At 40.2% G+C, this 18,994-nt stretch overlaps 1 protein-coding gene across 1 annotated transcript in view; it reads left to right on the plus strand.

The window, feature by feature from the left end:
- Positions 1 to 4,071: 4,071 nt before the first annotated feature.
- Positions 4,072 to 18,994, plus strand: part of nacc2 (NACC family member 2) — a 28,700-nt gene continuing 13,777 nt past the window's right edge. Inside the window, exon 1 of the mRNA XM_030084348.1 lies at positions 4,072 to 4,296. The gene's annotated coding sequence lies outside the window, so the exon portion shown is untranslated. The remainder of the gene's footprint in view (positions 4,297 to 18,994) is intronic.

An 18,994-nucleotide genomic window follows, 5' to 3' on the forward strand; every position in this document is an offset into this window, starting at 1 on the left:
CCTGCTCAAATGTGTCGGGATTTTACCTTGTATTTGCTGTTTGTGTACATTCAAGTATCAACCTGACTTTACATGTTTTGGCGCATGAAGCTAAGATAAAAGCAGACATGTGCCAGACCGACTGTCGACATGAACTTTCGACACAGTTGCACGTAGGCTGACTGAGACATGCTTTGGGACCAGTATGGCCTCGGGCTGTAAATGGATAATCGGGCAACAATACGCTTTTGTTCTGAGGATCAGCACATCATATGCTTCATATTGTGTGCTGGCCTGATCTGACAGCCTAGTTACACCAGGAGTAAACTACAAAACTTGGATTGTCTTGTGATGTTGATATAGTGCTCTAGGTAGGCCGGATGATTAATTCAGTGAGTGATAGATTTCATTTCTTCTTTTCGTGTGAAAAGCTGCAGTCGAAGCCTTAGTCTGGATGACTTGACACTTATTGAGCTACGTCTGTGTTTGTTTTGCCCGTTTCCCCTAAGAGCCTGAACCTTTCAGTTGAGATTTCTTTTTTAAAGAATGTCTTGACATAGGTTACATTTACAGTATAGCCCATGATTAATTCAGTTCATAGTCAGTTCAGTTGCTGAGTTTGATTACAAGCTAAAAACATCAGATGTCACTTCATCCAGGCTGCAGTTACAGCTTTCACTGGTTTGGCATTGAGCAACTAACCACAACAAGCAAAACTAATTGTTAGAGCTAACATTAATGAAAATTTGGCTGCGCCAATATCGTCAGCTTAAATACTTACGGATCATAACAAGTCCGATGCCAAGGCAATGTACAAGTTCACACAAGGTCACTTAAAGGGAACTTTGTGGAACAAAATCATATCAGTGATGAAATAATGGAACAGAAATGCATTCACACATCTCCTTTTTTTTATTTTGTTACAATTTCTACACTGTTTTATTCAGCTCTTAGCAAGAGTTCCCAGCTGACTGTGGGAAGACAGCGTACACCCTGGACAGTTTGGCAGACCATCACAGGACAAATACAGTCACACACTCACATTCGGGTCACCAATTGGCTTTAAGACATGTTTTTGGACTGTTGGGGTAAACCAGAGTATCTGGAGAAAATCCACATTCTATTACAAGAACATGTACTGTTGTGAGGCATGTATTGTTAAAAGCATTAGATATTTTTATACCACATTCAATTTAATTATCAATAGCAGGAGTTTGATTCAATTTTGCATCTACATATAAAGTACAGTAAAATGTGTATTCTGGCCATTTGCTTTGTAATTGTAAAATGTGGATTAAAACATTGAAATTGAATTATTGGCAGGAAAGAAAAAAAAGGTTCAGAAGCAATCAGTATTGTGAGTGCAATTTTTGAAGGACATTACGAAGAAATTCCATTGTACAAATTGTATTGAAAAATCAGTAAAATTACATATTTCAATTTTCATCACATAGATTACTTCATGATATTAACATGAGTGTTTGTAGTGTGTCACCTTAGGCGAGGTAACACAGTTATGCAGACGAGGAAAACCAGGACACATCTCTCTTGAAAAATAATGTAAATCATTTGGTTAAAATCAGTACATTTACTCAGTTCGTGGCCATGTGTTTTGAGGTGATTAGGAGTTTGTCTGTTCGTTGTTTTCCGTTTCATTACAAGAAAAGCGCATTTACGTGACACAGTTGTTTAACTTCACTGGTATTCTGATGCAACAACTCATCAAATTAGTCATTTGTCATTTCAGTGCAGCTTTGCTGACATGAGCTTCAAAGGCAGGAAATCACTGGTTTACTCACAAAACTTTTTCAGTTTGGCTTGTCTTCTCACTTGGGAGATCATTTGTGACAAAACTTCAGGAGGGATGCTTCAGAGCTCAGAGGGAGGATGTGGCCCTATTTCAGTATAGCGACTTAATCATATTACAACATATCATTTTTGCTACAGTGAAAAATCAAGGGTGTGTTTTTTTTTTTTTTTTTTTTGACTTTATATAATATGCTTGTTCCAGCAGTCTTTTTTATTCTCTGGAAGGATCTCAAAAGCTGTTGGTAACATACAGAGAAGTGGTTAGCACTATCATCTCACCGAGAGAAAATACTTTGACCCTGGGGATGGGGGGCCCTTTCTGTGTGGAGTTCTCATGTTCCCCTCTTGTGGTCTCAGTCTTTTTGTCATATGATGGAATGCTGACCAGCCCTGTCTTTGCTTATAATCGGCATCCTGCAACCTTTAATAGAATTTAGCAGTTTGGAAGATGGAATAATGTTGAACCATTTTTGCTAATGCAAAGTACACGTTGTAATGTTGTGGAATGAACGGCCTCAGTGGCATGTACCACATACTGATCTACTGGGTGTTGTGAAAATAGGACATTCAGCTGCAGGTTAAGTGGTGACACCAAGTTACATTCTAACTCAGATATAAACAGGTAATGCTCCACAAGGCACATGTGAGCACGAGCTTCATTCTTTGTCGTCTGTAAGTCATCTCCCATACATCAGTGTTAGTAATTATACAGGTGATGGGGGGGATGGACCTAATTTTAACCACAGAGACAACCTATATCAACTGTAATTATTCTACAAAAATAGCATATTTAAATGTATCTCACACAAGCTGCTTTAATACATTTAATATACAGCCATAGGTAGTTATTTTCCATCAGATAATAGTCTGATAATAATGTGTGTTTACCTCTTTATGAACTTACGGCCTATTTAAGTGTTTGAGGGATTTTTTTTTTTTTTTTTGCGTAATAGTAATGGAAAGATATTATTATTGTTTTTTTCTTCCCTGGTAAAAGTAAGTTGTGCAGAAGTGGGAACACATGAACCAGAGATATACTGTAATATTAAGTACACATTTCTTTACACTTCTTTACTGCTTTATAAATCCAGTTCAGGGTCAAAGGGCTCTGGAGTCAAGCCAAGCTGACTATGGGCAAAGGCAAGGTAAGGTAAATCACCCGAGGCAGTTCATTCTAGGGCAAACACGGAGACACACATAAACACACCCACATTCATCTCGCCATTTTTCAGATCCCTTTGTCCAGCTTAGGGTTGAAGGGCGCAGAAACAGATCCCAGCCAACGATGGCCGAGGGCAGGGTGCATCCTGGACAGGTCACCAGTGCATCACGGAAACAGACAACCTCACACTCTCAAATTATGATCACAAAGTAAACCCACATGTATGTTTTGGAGAGGAAAAACCTGACGCCTACACAGAGAGAACATTCAAACTCCACACAGCACAGATTTGAACCATAGAATCCTAAAATAATGAATAAAAAAAAATAGATAAAAGGGTTTGACATTAAATATTGTATTCTACAATATTACATATTGCAGAAAAATGTAAAGGGAAAGTCAAGATTAAGGACGTGCAAAGCAAATCCAAGCCGACAGGGAGCCAGTCGAGGCTCCTGCAGTGATTTGCGTGCCGTGGTGGGGTGATAGCATGCCTGCAGTAAAGAAAAGTTGACTTGAGGTCACACCGCCAGCAGTTGGCGCTTATCATTTAGCAGAGCAGCACACATGCGCGTCGTGCAGCCTGGGCTGTCATCACAAAAGGACACGTGAGGTAACCACACATGTAAATGTTATTTAGGATCTCATCCGCGCGCCCCTGCCCTACTTAAAGCTCCAAACACACTCCTCTGCGCTGCGTTTTTTTTCCCTCCCCCTTTTTTTTTTGTTGACAGAAGCGGGAAGCTCCACTTCTCTGGTGGTCTTGTAGAAAGAAAGAAAGACATAAAAAAGAGAGAAATACAAAACTAGAGTGGGCTTCAGCAGTGTACACCTTTAAGCGCACGGAGTGCACCGAGTTCATGTGTCCGTAGGCGCGCGGTGCGACCGCGCGACGCTCACACAGTCCGCCGGCCGCGCACACCGAGAGCAGGACAGTCGGCGAGTACCGACAGTCACCTCACAAGTCCAACATGTCTGTGTCTTTAAAAAGAAACTCTGCTGCATGATGTCAGGCCGCTTTGCAGTCCGTATACTGTTCATGTGAGCGGCGTTTACTTCCTGCACAGGGACCGGAGAGAGAGAGAGAGAGGGAGAGAGAGAGAGAGAGAGAGAGAGAGAGACAGAGAGAGAGAGAGCGAGAGAGAGAGAGAGAGAGAGAGAGAGAGATATGGGGGACGAGCGGCTAAGAAGATAGGACTGAAGTGATAGAGTGAGCCAGCGGACGAGGGGGAAACCTGGGCCTGCCTTCTTTTTCAAACAAACTTTATAGGTTATCCGAAGAGGAGACAGCCTTGCCTCGCCTGCGCCGGCTGACAGCCGCATTCTATGGAGTAGCGACGTGTCGGGTAAATATATCCCCCTCCTCTGTCTTGGCTTCATATTTACTCTGCCTGATTTGTATGACGCATAGGTTTTTGTCAGTGTGTGTGTGTGTGTGTGTCTGTGCCATGCATTGCTCCCTCGCCTCTGCGTCTCTCTGCGTGCATTTCCCCCCCTTCAGCTGCATATCTCGCCGAGCGCTGGCACCACAGCACAGCAGTCATTTCTCCAAACTCCCACCTCAACTCACTCCTAAACTTTATGAAGAAGAGGGAAACGTGAAGGTGTTATACCGAGGTGTCATTCGGCTCCAGGTGAATTTGATCCATCTTGAAGGTTGTGTGGCTTGTTGGGTTTTTTTTTTTTTCTTTCTTCAGATTTGCAGCCTAATGGTAACGCTGGTCAGCCCTTAAACCGCAGGAAATAGTGTCATGAGTTGCAACTGTACGAGGGGTGAAAGTGGCAAATTACAGTCGTTGCGTCATTATGAGGTCTAAAGTTAAAAAAAAAAAAAGAAACTCTTCATCTCTCTATTGAAATGCTATATGTTGCTCGATTTTCCTCTGCACACAGATCAATTGAAGTTGCTGGTGTAGTGTAGTATTTTGTAGTAATAACGATATGATCCAGTGGGACTGGCTTCTCAAATTTTTGCTCATAAGCATTTTCTTCTTGCATTATACCTGTCTCTGCTGAAAGTTCAAGGCAGTTTCATCATCTTTCATGGTTTTGATTTTAAAATGTGCTTACACCTTGAAAGCTGTAGACTCCTTTGGCTTTGGGGATTTTTTTTTATATCAAAAGTGGCATCCAAATTATGTTAAATAGGTTTCACAAGATCACAATGATTACAGTATTGAGGTCGATTTTTTTCCCCCAAGTCCCAAATGGAGTGCTGTGTGAGGCCATGCCTGTTGTGTCAGATCAGTGAGTTAAGAGTGTGTTCACCTTACCTGAACCCTGCAGGAGCTATCAGGCTATACATATACTCTCCTCCCTTCTCCTGTGTGTACATGGTTGCAGTGTGTGGCTCACCAGCAAGTAGATTGTGGCAGTTTTCTTCATTTCCTGTCACTTTCCTTCCCTCAGCACACACAAACACACTTTCTCTCTGTCATTGTGCTGCCATGGTTATTGTCTGGTCCTCTGTCGCCTTGTGTGATTGTTCCAAACGTGCCTGTGAAAAGGTTTTTCCAAAAACCAAGTGCTGTTAGTTGCATGTTTTTTTTTTTTTGTTTTTTTATCATGTACATTTTATTTTTGTCAGATCATCATGACCTGCACAAATGTGAAACTTGCAGTGTATCTAGCATCCCGGTCCCCAACAGGTGTTGCACAGGTGGGATCTTAAAACTACAGATTAAAGGGTTCCTTAGTTATATGAATCATTTAAAGTGGTGTAGTGTGAAGTTCACACTTTTGCAGTTTTCAATCCAGCATTTTATTGCCCATCTGTTTCTGTTTCTCCCGTGTAAAAATATCACTGTTGATAATAAAATGTATTTGCCTGCACTGCTGTGCAGCCCTTTTAGATCAGTATGTATCCTCAGATGTACCTGCCTGCCCCAAGGCAACACAAAGGCACTTTTTATCACGGTAGTTTATAGGACCCACCCTCCTGTACGAAGAAATCAGTTCAGAGTAATGTGGGTTTGTACTGCCAAGTTTCTATCTTCAGTGTTTAACACATACATACATGGAAAAAGTAGGACTTTTTGCTCTTTCTCTCGAAAGGGAGGCCTTCCAACACCACTCATCTTTGACTTGGATGTCTGCCAAAGGATTGTGATGGCTCTCAACAGCTGTATTTGTCTGTATGAGTGTGTGTGTGTCGGTGAGCGTGTTAGCATGTGAGTGTGCGCTCTAGTCGTGTCCCGGGATGCCCTTCCTCCATAGGCCTCTCACTATACAGCATTCCACAAGGGGGCCCGGGGCTGTGTGCAAGTGGGGAGTGTCAAGGAGAGCGAGAACGACAACACAGATTCAATAAATATAGCTGATGTGGACAACGGCGGAACGAGGGAGAACGCTCACAAGACTGTGAGGCTCTTGTCTGATCTCTCATTAGACCCATAAATGAACAAAAGTTGATGATCTCTCTGCACATGAAAAAAAAAAAAAAAAACTGAATAAAACTAAAGAGGAAGGATACTTTCTATAAACTCCTTCTATAGCATTTCTAAAGATAGGATTTATTTTTAATCATCCCTTGATTAGAATATTGGACCAAACAGACAGTAGGTGGTTTGTACTGTTAAATCCTGAACAGCAAATATATTGAGATGAGTTCCTTCTTATTGTAATTTACAGTAACCCATCCATAATGTGCCACTATATTGCATTCATTATTCTTTATTTAAACTGAATTTATAAAACATGGCAGCCGTGTTTGGTCCCAGTACTGCCTCATTTACTGCCTCATACTTGCTGGACTTCTCTCTGTATATGCGTGTACACTTGTGTGTGGGAGTGTGTTTATATATCTTTATTTTCCTTTCCTGAGACAGTGATGAGTCACTGCTGATGGTATGCGATACAGGCCACTGGTCATACATCATATTCTCATACATTAGTCTTGTGCTTTCAGGCTCGCGCAGAGGCCCGTTGAAGTTAAACCTCGGTGGATAAAAACTTGCTGCTGCTTGTGTGTTCAGGCTTGTTTTGCTGTTCTTTGACCTGCAATTCAAACAGTTATGGGTAGCAACAGAAAATTGCTTTTCTATTGAAAATGAAGACCTGTAACACATTAAGCGCAGACTTTAGAAAAATCACCCGACATCATAAATTGTGGTAATTTTCTATATATTCACTTTTTTTTTGACAGAAATGTGAGTCTTTGCTGCTGTTTTAGTCCTTTTAGTTGGAACAATTAAACCTGCTTGAAAATGACTCTCGTTTTCAAAGTATGTCTGCACATTTCGTTTTCTTTGGCCGCCGAGCAGATCATTTGTCATGTAGTCTGTCCCCTTGCGGCATTTTTTTTATTTTAATTTTTTTTTCAGAAATCTTACAGTAACAAATTGCCTGATGTATCTTAAATCTTCAAGGAAAGAAAGTTAATTGGGTGTCTCTTATGTGAGAAAAAAAACAGCTAGAACTTGGCTGGGTTATATTTCTCCTAATGTTAAAGCAGCTCAGTAAAAATACTTGGTCTTTGAACTTTGATGTTGACTATGCGGTATGCTTGAAAAGATATCGATATTGCTTGAGTATCCTTGAAGTTAAAGTACGGATTTATGAAGCTGTAAATTGTAAGCTCATGAAATGCATATGAATCATCCACAATGTTTGGACGCCTATGCGACCTTGTCTTGTCTCAGTATTTCCTTATCAAAGCCAGAATTAAGCGGGGAGTCACATGAATCAGATTGACTTCCAAATGATGGTATTTTGCCAGCTGTACTAAAGCATGTGCGTACGCTAAATTGCATCTAAATGTAGCCACACAGCGATGAGACGATACCTTGTCAGCTGACATTTACCCTTTGAATAATGGGAAAGTAAAAAGTTCTCAGCAGAAATTGTTATATTATACACTGAAGATCTGATTTGCAATTCTTATTTATCTTCATTTTACTATAGCACAATTGGTTTATTTGCATCCCACAAGTTTGTAGCATAGCTGGTGATTTCCAAACACATAAAGGTTTAGTAGTTCCTCAGACTGATTTCTCATTACAAGTACGATGATAACACGCCGGTGATCGTTTCACTCAGTGGTAGTCGATGTTGATGCTAAGATGAAGCATGTAGGGATTTTTTTGTGTGTGTGCATCGTTTAGATGTATTTTCTATTCCTCCTATGATGTGTTGGCGATAATAATTTTGTCTGTGTTCAGAAATATCAGTCTATTTTCCATATTTATTGCCATTTCCCAAACACACAATTCATGCCCATGCGGAAATACAGGGAAGTGGAAAAATAATGAGGGAGTAAATGAGAGAAAGAGAGGATCAGCCAAAGCTATTAGGAATCTTGAAATGTAACTGATTTGGGCTGCTTTGGCTCGCGACGAGTTTTTCAGGAAGCCTTCCAAGAATTTAGACAATGAACAGTAAACATGGCATGTTCCTTAGAACAATTCCACATTAGATCTCAGAGATCACGTGTCTCTTTTTTCTCAGAATTGACTGCCCCCACACCACACCACACTCCATTGCAGATAACTGTAGCAGCTAAATCTCATGTTCCCTGTGTATGTACTGTACTTACACTCGACAAGGAGCTCTCACAAACTGACAAATGTGCAGAATTTCTCTCTCTCCTTCTCCCTCTCCCTCTCTCTCGCTCTCTGTCTCGCTCTCTCACACTGTCTCAGAGATTTCTGGTAAGTGACATGTTTGGCCGTTGGCATAATGCCTAGCGAGATCACATGGCATGAATGTCGTGCCTGTGTTGTGCGAGTGTGTATATGTGTGCATGTCTGTGCGTTTGTGCTTGAGTATTAAAAAAAAAAAGGGAGCATGTGCACATCTGATTGTTCCAAGTATTTTCAGCATGAATAGAAGCACGCAGCCATAGCAGAGAATTACAGAGTGCTAAGAACTATGACAAAGATGTGTTTCTGCAACAGTCATAAGATCACCTTCCTAAACAGGATGGAAAATGTGAATTTTCTGTTTTTTTTAACTTAATGATAGGGCTACTTCATAGCCATAGTCATTTATATTTGATGATATTTGTGGCTATCAGTCTATTAAGAATTAATTAGGGCTATCTCATGCTATAAGGGCTCATCCTACCAGGCCAGTTCTGAAAAGCGTAACAAATTTATAACCCCTTTGTATGTTCAAATTCCAGTTTTTCAAACTTTGTAACCCCACCTATATTTGCAAATTCTTAACCTGGTTTGAAGAAAAAAAATGTCTTGTGTCTGGACTTTCAGTGAAGGGACGTTAGGCGTACTGCGAAAGTCAAACATATAATTCAGGGTGTGATGCACAGGAACTCAAACAAACACACACACGCAAACACATAAATAAACCCCACAGGACACACAGTCACACAGACACAGGCATACTGAGAGAGAGAGAGCGAGAGCACAGTGGATGGCATTTATCCTCGCAGCCCACCTCAATTTTCCATGCTCTTTTTCCCGTGTGCTGTACAAAATTTAATTTCTGCTAACTTCAGGCCTCTCTCAAGACTCCTACCAGTAAACAAAGCTTGCTAATTAGTGCATAAGGTAATAAGTGAAGGGAACAAATAAGTGCCCCCCCTCCACCCCCCTCACTCCAGCTCTCCTCCTTTGTGGCAGTGACCTGTCCTGTATGTGCTCCTCATGTCCTCAACAGCCTGGCAGAAAGCTCACAGGGGCCAGTGGAAAAAGACAGGAATCTGAGGCGGGTGGTTTTCACTACGCAGCCCACCCTCCCTTGCTCCCATTTCCAAAGGCTAACATGTGTTAGCAATTAGAGCTAAATTACAGCATTACTTACCTGATGCTTTCATGACAATTGTGCTCTCTGCAAAAGGTGAAAGCCACTTTGACTTGAAATTTTGTCTGAATGCTTTCTGGTTTTTACTGCTCGAAATGCTTTGTGGTTACTGCCACTGCAACAATACGTCTCATAATCCTTTTTTTTGTTGTTGTTGTCTCACTTTGCATGCTTATTTATATGGTGAGGGAATAACTCATTTTCTTTGTTGGAAAGAGTTATGTGTGTACCTTCTTAATTACATTCCCACGTATGTACAGGCATTGTAAAGTTTAACATTAACACAAGAAACAAAGAAAATGAACTGGCATGACCTGTTCAAAGGTAAATATAGAAAAAAATGTATGAGTACCTTAAGATCTTACTATTCAACATAGCTCAGGATCATGCAACAGCAAGTACCTAAAGTCACCTAAGGATTAAAACTAATCAGTTCCTGGAACTATTATGAAAATAATACATTTCTTTCATTTTATGCAACAGGTATGTTTTAACATAAATTACTCAATCTCAACGGAGAAACTCAAATCTATACTCCTGTGCATATTATGAAAACTCAGACGGCTGTTCTTTTTCCATGTGAGGGCATTACTGTTTATTTAATTCCGACTTGAGACAGGGATAAACAAGCTCTTGTTCGCGTGGGCCTGCCATAGCCCATTTCAGCATTTTACCAGCGGGAATAGGTTATCCAAGGTGACATGTTATTTGAGCACATGTATGCTAGCTTAGCGTGGTGCTGACTGGGGGATTCTTAGGTCACAGTAAAGTGCGCGCTGGCGCGTGTCAGAGTGTGTGTGTGTGTGTGTGTGTGTGTGAGAGAGAGAGAGAGAGTGTGTGCATTTGTGTGTGAGGGTCGGGCAGAGGGTTGTTGTGTAAGCACTCAAAATAAATGTATTGCTGTGCACTCGAACAAGCCATCTTTTATGCTACATTTTAACACTGGACGACATTGTGATTTCGATCATGAGAAATCTTTGCTGCATGTCATGAGACATCTTTTGATTCACCTTCTCTAATCATGATGTAAAACAGCATTTAGCCCCACTGCAGTTTTTTTTTTTCTTCCCCCGCTTCCATGCAGGAGAATGAACTAAAGCATTCTGTCTGCTCTAATTGAAAAATGTACATGGGGCGCTGAGGCGTTGTGGGCACGGTTCTCTGTGTATGTCTTTGTCTGTGTGTGCGTGCGTGAGTGTGTGTGTATATTCCTGTCTGTACACAGTGGAGCACTGATGCTGAAAGATGTGTCCTCATTTTTTTTTTTTTTTTTCGCGTTGCACTGGGCTCCTCTGGCGGCCATGTTGGGCTGCTCTGATGTCACACATGTGTCACTGTAGAACATTCAGCTCAGAAACAACGGCGCAGGGTGATCAAAATGGCATGTTTATTCCCTCTGCACCCCACCCCCACCCCCCCACCCTCCCTCTCTCTCTCTCTTCTTCTGTGTCACTCTCTTCCTGTCACTCACTCTTTTGCAAAACTGATGGTGTTTTAAAGACTGGAAAGTTTCAAAGATAATTTGTGCTCATTTAGGCGGCTCTATTTTATACAGCAAATTACTTTTATAGAGGAAATGTGGCCTTTTACGAAGTGTGACAATGCCATCACAGACCTCATGTGTTTTTGAAATTTCTCTCACCTTGCATGCCCTTGTTTCAATGACACCTCAGCCACAGCTGTTCTCCACCATTTAATACCGTTTCATTTAAATTGTGTAATACAATATGTCACATGTTGCCAACAAGTTAGAAAAAAAAACCTACCTGCTGTAACCCTGAAGAGGGAATAAAAAACCCATTTGAACTTGTTCGAAGGTTAATTTGATGTACCAAAAGAGTTCTTAGGATAAAAAATGAGTAATTATTGACAGAAGTTAAACAGTGCTCAATGTGAGTTTGTATCCTTGCTTTTAAAGGAGTAAAATTACATATCAGAACCTTTTAAATTTATAACATTATTAATATTTATATAAAATGCTTTATAAAATGTTGTCTCAGATTTATGATAATAATTAAAATAGTCCATGTCTTTGGTGATTTCTCACCAGTCATTTTGAAACTGCATTATTCTTATTTCCGTTCATGTTTTGAAACTCCCCTCAGTGAAAAATAAGGTGGTTGATGTGAAAATGCTCTGGAAGTTCCCAACAGTTAGTTGAACCAACGAAACATCTTGACTAATAATAGAGCAACAAAACAAGTTGGTGTTAGTAATGTGTCTCCAAATTTATCCTGTTGGAATGGAAAACCTTAAAACAAAGATCTCAATGCTGATCCACAGGTTGTTTTTTTAATGTTATACCATTTATGAAATCGGTATTATGTCTTCAGATGAAACCAAAACAAAATATTTTAACACTAATGTGAATGGAAAGGTAACTTCTGTGTTAATTTTGCTTCTCTTATTTAGGATGTGTTTAGTTTGTACATAGTTGCGCTGCTTAGACACATTAGCTGAGCTCGACAGCCTCATGACTGATTCAGTTGATGGGATGTCAAATGTTGCAGCACACATTTATTTTGATATGTTCGAGCCGGTCATTATTGAAGTTTGGTTTTTCAAACTGTCACGCTTAACTTTGCTTAACAAATTGATCAATGATGGAATGAAAACAAGAAGAGGCAGCAAGACAGCAGCAGCAGACACTTAGAAAAATAATTTAATGTTTATTTATACTGTAAAAACATCTCCATACTGGGAATCAGGCTAATGTCAGGGAGCAGGACAAAGAGGGACAGCAGCTCTCCCACTATTTTTGTCTACTACAAAACGTTTGTACTTTTGTAAAAAAAAAAAAAAAGATACAAACAACACGCTCAAGAAAAATTTAGTCATTTTAACATCACTATTAATTTCACAAGTCATCGGTTCCTCATGCATATCTGGCAAAAGTCACATTACTGGAATGTGTTACTCCATAACACCAGTTAAAAATGAAGCTGTGTGCTACAAAAAGGTAACAGTTGTAGGTTGCCAATATACATTTAATTCTGAATTGGCAAATGTGAATCTTGATATGCTTTTATACAACAGAAAAACAAAACAAGTTACTTGCCGTTAGTAATGGAGCTACTCTAATGTCCACCCAACATCCTGAATATTTAGAGCTTCCAACAGTTTTTATATAAAATCTATATTGAGTTTAAGCATTTGGAAAAGTATGTAATTTCTTTGGTCAGTTTGAATCACCCTTTGTGCATGTGTAGGTTTTCTCTCGGTGCTTTCAATGTCCAAACACATTTAATGTTAAATGATGTGTTTAAATTGCCCATGTTTTTGTCTGTCTCTTTGTGTTGGCCTGTAATAGTCACCTCCGGCATTTTGTGATCCTGATTTGGACCATGGATGAACAAAGGTGATGAGACAAGTGTGAAACATACACATCAGTTTCATCAGCTAAATAGTACGCATCCTAAACTGGTGTGCGACACATAGTGTAGGTTATATATAGTGCATTCGCAGGCCCAGCACTAATACCCTTTCATTTCACGCTGATTTATTCTATTTTCTCCGTGTTTTACTGTCTCATGCGCCACGGAAATCAAATCATGTTTGGAACTAATGCATAGTGCTGATACTCATACTCTCACAAACATACGGACTTCCTGTGAAATCTAACCTAATTCCAGTCCTTGTGTGACAGTTACACTCAACAGGCCATCTCATGGTCCCTGTGTCCTCAGACGGAGGTCATGTTGAACAGGGTATCCAAGGTTAGATTACAACCTGGCAAAGTAACGCACATGTGGTAAGGATTGTCCTGAAAAGTCCTGAAAATCTTGTTTAATACTTCTATTTATGTAGCTGTGGTGCATGAAATGTCTTTTCTTTTCTTTTTTTTCCTTTCTTTTTTTAAATTAAAGATAAGATTAACGTTTAAATAAGCTGTTACCAGGGAGTTTAGGTCTTGCCGCCTAAAAAAATGACTGTTAAATCGCTTATCAGAATTGAAGCCATGCCAGCTTCAGAGTACTTGTTGTTTCTCTTGTGTGACTAAAGAAATACCAGCAGTACCGTGCATAATGAGGGTCAGCAGGGGATTCTTACGGAGTTAACTGGCTAAATATATGGATGAGGTCTTAGGACCCTGTGTTCATGGATCGAAAATGATAGCTGCACTAATCCACTGTGTTTTAGAGTATTAGATTAGCATTTGGCCAGGTGTGCTTGCACAGCAGCAGTGACACACCTGCCTTATAATTGTACTTACAGGAATAAATTATCACGCTGCATCAAATACAGGCATCACCTACAGCATGTAGCCAATTAGCTCCTTTTTGAGAGAGTGCTCTCACCTGCCGAGGCACAATCACAATCTGGAAAAGCGCACCTTTGAAATGCCGTCGAAAGTTTCTGGTAAGCCGGATGTGGCAAAACTGGCATAGAGTCACAAGGCTGCAGTATACCAACTGCAAATCAGGTTTGATTTAAGATCACTTTGAGGGGGGGGCTTGTTTTGTCATTTGTTCGAATAAACCTCAGTTTGAGTCATGACCTTGTTTTTTTATCATCTGCTTCTTGACTGGTTTGAAAAACCTAATAGAGGTAATGGCACAGCAAAAAAAAATAAATAAATAAATAAAAAAAATCAACCTAAACTCTACTTAAAGGTTAAATAGGTTTTGTTACCTGTCATACAAGTGTTGACTCACCTTTATTATTGTTTTTAATATAATTTTGTGCCTGGAAAAGAAACATTGTGCGCAATAATTTGTATAGTTCACTTCACAGTCTGTTCAAGTGATTTGCACACTTGCAAGTTCTGCTGATATTGTCTCATAATATCCATTCTTCTTTTATATAGTATCATCTTACTTAAGATTGTGGGGCACTAGAGCAAACCCCACCAAACTCAAACATGAACACACAAATACTGTATATATGAATTTAAATGGCCTGTGAAAAGCAAAAAACAGGCAGAGTTAGAAAATTCTCCATCCTCTGCTCATTAAAACTGATATTGTGCTGGCAAAGTATCACAGGCATGAAATTCAATCTCCCAGGCTCATGGAAAATATATAGTTATGTGCTGTATTTTTGACACCAGACAGTCATGCGACAGCTGCAAGTCGGTAGCGACGTAAAGGATTTATCAGTTCACAAACACTACCCCAATAAAAAAAAAAAGGAATCTCACAGTCATTGTGCAGTTCTTTATACTGTGTCCACACATGCAAATGTTGGTGCTCTTTCATTCTGCTGATGCCTCCTGAATCATTTCTTGCACTTTCAGGTTTTTTTTCTCCTCCCTCCTCATCTTCCTGTGCTGCTTATGTAGTTTCCTTTTAACTTGGATGTCAGGGGAATTTCTGGTCTTGTGTCAGTGCCGGTTCAAAATATCTCAGTCTTGCGTGAGTCCCGAACCCAAGTTTCCCTGCTGCTCTCACGTCACATTTATGTGTTGCTATAAACTGGAACGACCCGCAGGCCCCCATGGTTCTGCAATATGAGCTTAACATGAGTGAGAAATCCAACCTGTCCTTTTTTTCTCATGTTATATTATCTTCTTCCTCCACCCCTTTTTCCTCTGTCTGTCCCAGAAAGAAAAGGCTCTCTGGGAAGCCTCTTTGGTGGAGCTGACATTTTAGAGTCAGTTATGTGGAGGTGGAATCTCTTTTGATTAGAACAAAGTGTCAGTTTGTTGATGTGACTTGGCTGTTTCTGTTGCCCAGCTTGAAACAGCAGGCAAGAAATAGTTTGAAATTATACAATATATCAAATCTTCGCCATAGTTTGAACTGGAGTTTGACTAGCACAGCAAATAAAGACGGTTTTACCTTGTGATTCTTTTTCCACCCTTCCAGTCTTCTGTGTTTTTGTCAACTCATTTTTTTTTCCTCTCAGCTTTTTTTTTTTTGAGCTTTACATTCCTCTTGTCTCTCAGCTCATTTCATTTCCCTTTTCCTCTCTAAACTGTGCTCTCCTTGTGACTGTGTCTTGTCAACTTCTCTCTTGCTGTTTTCTATTTGCATCTTTCACACACACTCCCTCTCTTTCCCCCTTTCTCTTTTTATTTTCTCCTCACTTCTGCTCACTGTTGTCACATTTCTCCAACCCCCCCCCCCACCCTCTATGAACCACTCTTTTCTCCCCCTCTTCTCAATCGCCATGTCCTCAGCTCTCCTTTATATTTGTGTGATGTAGTAGCCGCTGCTACTGTTTGTTTGTTTACCTCCCACAACCACTTGGAGTCCATTAGCAATGCTGTTGCCTCGGGAGAATCACTCACACATTCTCACAAACACACACACACACACACACACACGTACACACGCGCATACCATACTGTACATGCATGGTTTTCCCCTTTGTCTTGTGTGCAATGAGACAACAGGCTGAACTTCCAGTTAGTCCAATGTTACGGCCGTTTTTTGGAGCAGCTTTGTGTTGGATACTGTCTCCAAACCACTGTGAAATGTCAGAGTTTCTTTAGTGCGTTGAAAGAAGGTGGTAGTTGTCTCACTGCTGGTTTCTTCTGCTGAACTGCTGCACTTTAATATGACATGACAGGTCTGCATGTTAGTTTTTACTTATGGTTATGGAGAAAAGCCTTCAGCTGTTTAATGATTTTAAATTTTAATTTAACAAATTGGAATTATTTTTCAGATGGAAATTTTGCTTATGCTAGCATTCACAATGAAATCTTTCATCAGTCTAATCTAAGATCAGGTGTGAATATGTAAGTATGTGCAAACCATTACAGGGAATTGTTATTGTTGAATGAAATGAGCTGGCAGAGCTGACGACCAGCTTCCACTGGTTGGTAAAAATATACATTTCAATTGCTTGGACAGGATGTGCAACACTTCCAACTCTTTGTCATAGTCATGTCACTTACGAACAGGAATCAGTAAATCATGCGCTATACCAGAGATGAGCAGATTTGATCATTGTGAAATTGTGTGGGCCGTAAAAAAACATTCAAAGTCTACCAGGAAGTCAGATTGTGTTTGAATCTTCCATAAAGATTTATGGGAATTGCGGTGGCTAATTTAAAGAGAATTGCAAATTTTCAGTTTTTAATTTTAATCAACATGCATGTGATATTCAGACTGTGGCCATCAGTTGCGCATGTTTGCCGTGTATCCACAGCTTCCACAGCTTAACCCAGATTTTGGGAACACAGAAACACACACAAATTTGGTAATTTACAGTCCCCAGTTGAACTAACAGCCATGTCCTTGGATTGTGGGATGAAGTCGGGTTTCCTGGAAAAACACCACGCCGGCTCAGGGAAAACATGCAAATCCACCTGGACTGACAGTGAAGCTTTACTGCAGGGCAAGAGTGCTAACCACTGCACCACTGTGTCACCCAGTCATTAAATCGGTTATGCTACAAACCTAAAGTTGTCACCATATTTTAAGTAATTTGAAATAATATGAATATAGTTTCCTTCAATAGTTACAATTTTTCTTAATTCAAAAAAATGTTAAATGTTGTGGCAATGTAAGTTTTTAAGTCACTTTTTTTGTTTTAATGTCAGTGCACTGCTTTAGTTGACACTGTTATACAGCTGTTCATTTTATTCTCCTTCAGACCATGAGTTACATTATTGGTGCATATTGAGTGACTACAAGTGGAAAGATACCAGACAATATTCAGCCCACAACAAATCATTTCATAGTTGTCTCTTTGTTACATAACTGCAATGAATCATGGGGAGTTTTTTTCTTTTTTCTTTTTTTTTCAAGAAAAAAAAAAAGATTTTGATCCTGACTATGCACAGACAACTTCACCCAGCAGGGTCTATACACAGCGAATGATGTTGCATTATAAGCAGTGATAAGCAGCCTCTCTCTTCCTCCGTCTCTCTCTCTCCCTCTCTCGACATCCCATAATGATACTCAGACAGACTCAGGCAGACACCCGCTCATCCCCGATTGGTAGAACTGTTGCCAGGGAGCGTTGCCGTCTCAACGTGGATAGAATCTGTTGTCTGGTACACTTTAGACATGAGAACAACTGCAGGATCTGAATATTTATAACGAGGGGACTGTTCATATTGAGATTGTATAGAGGCAACATAAGCAAGAGGAGGATGTGCTGCTATTTAACTCACTAGCTTTTTTTTTTTTTTTTTTTTTTTTTTACAATTCGTTTTTTTATTTGCTGTAGCTGTACTTTTGAAATACATTTAAGTCGTGACTTTTTAGTACTGTGATAAGACACACTTTCAGTGAAGTTTTTACCACCAGGTCATGTAAAATCCACTTTAGTATTCATTGAACTTTCGTAACTATTCCACGAAGCGGTAGATGGTAAACGCATGAATCATAATTATGTATGACTTTTATGGTTTTATGTTTGAAGCTTAGACTATTGTCAATTGGTAGACAGCTACACTATAACTGATAATTAAAATCTGAGTGTGTCTGTGTGTGTGCACGCACGCGCATGTGTTTGTTTGCCATCTGGCGAATCGTCTCATTTCTTCATATTATTCAAATATGCCTGGACCTGCTGCTACAGTTAATAACACTGTGCGTAGGTATGAATCCTTGATTAAAATGGATGTAACACATTCCAACAAAGCAGACAGCAGCAATCAGAGCAGCATTCAAATCTCATATCTAAACTCACAAACTATGTCCACACACACACACACGCACGCACGCACACACCCGCACACACACCACCCCACACATACACATGCCGAGCATAAAGTGCCAAAAGTCACAGCCGGGTATATTATGATGATTATAAAAACACGCCTTGGTATGCGAGAAACTTTGACATGGAAATGCAAACACTCTCAGTTGGAAATGAGGACACAAAGTACAGAGAGGCACACACACACACACACACACACACACACACACACACACACACACACACACACACACACACACACACACACAATCACTCATTAGACAAACAAGTTGAGGGAGTTTGTGCCTTATATTTTTTTTTTTTATCAAGGATGTGCAAAGTCTATATTTAATGTAGACTGCATCAGGATGGAATTTGCATGTGCACGTCTGTGTGAGTGCACGTGCACTTTTCATGCCAACGTGAATGTGCGAGCCGTGTGCACGCTCAGAAAATGTATGCCCGCCTCGATTTTCGTCTTCATTCAAGCATACATTTACATGAACATGCGGCTGTGTATATGTGAAATGTGGCACACCGCCGTCCTGTCTGCCTGACTCAACATATTCTCTGTTCACTCTCCTTTGCTCTTTCTCTCCCCCCCCCCTCCCTCTTCCGCTTTTCCCTCACCCCCTCCCCTCCTCTCCCTCCCGCTCTGCCTGGCTGGCACGTACATGCATGTCTGTAGAC

Source organism: Salarias fasciatus (genome assembly GCF_902148845.1).
Source record: "Salarias fasciatus chromosome 7 unlocalized genomic scaffold, fSalaFa1.1 super_scaffold_4, whole genome shotgun sequence".
Lineage (NCBI taxonomy): Eukaryota > Metazoa > Chordata > Actinopteri > Blenniiformes > Blenniidae > Salarias > Salarias fasciatus.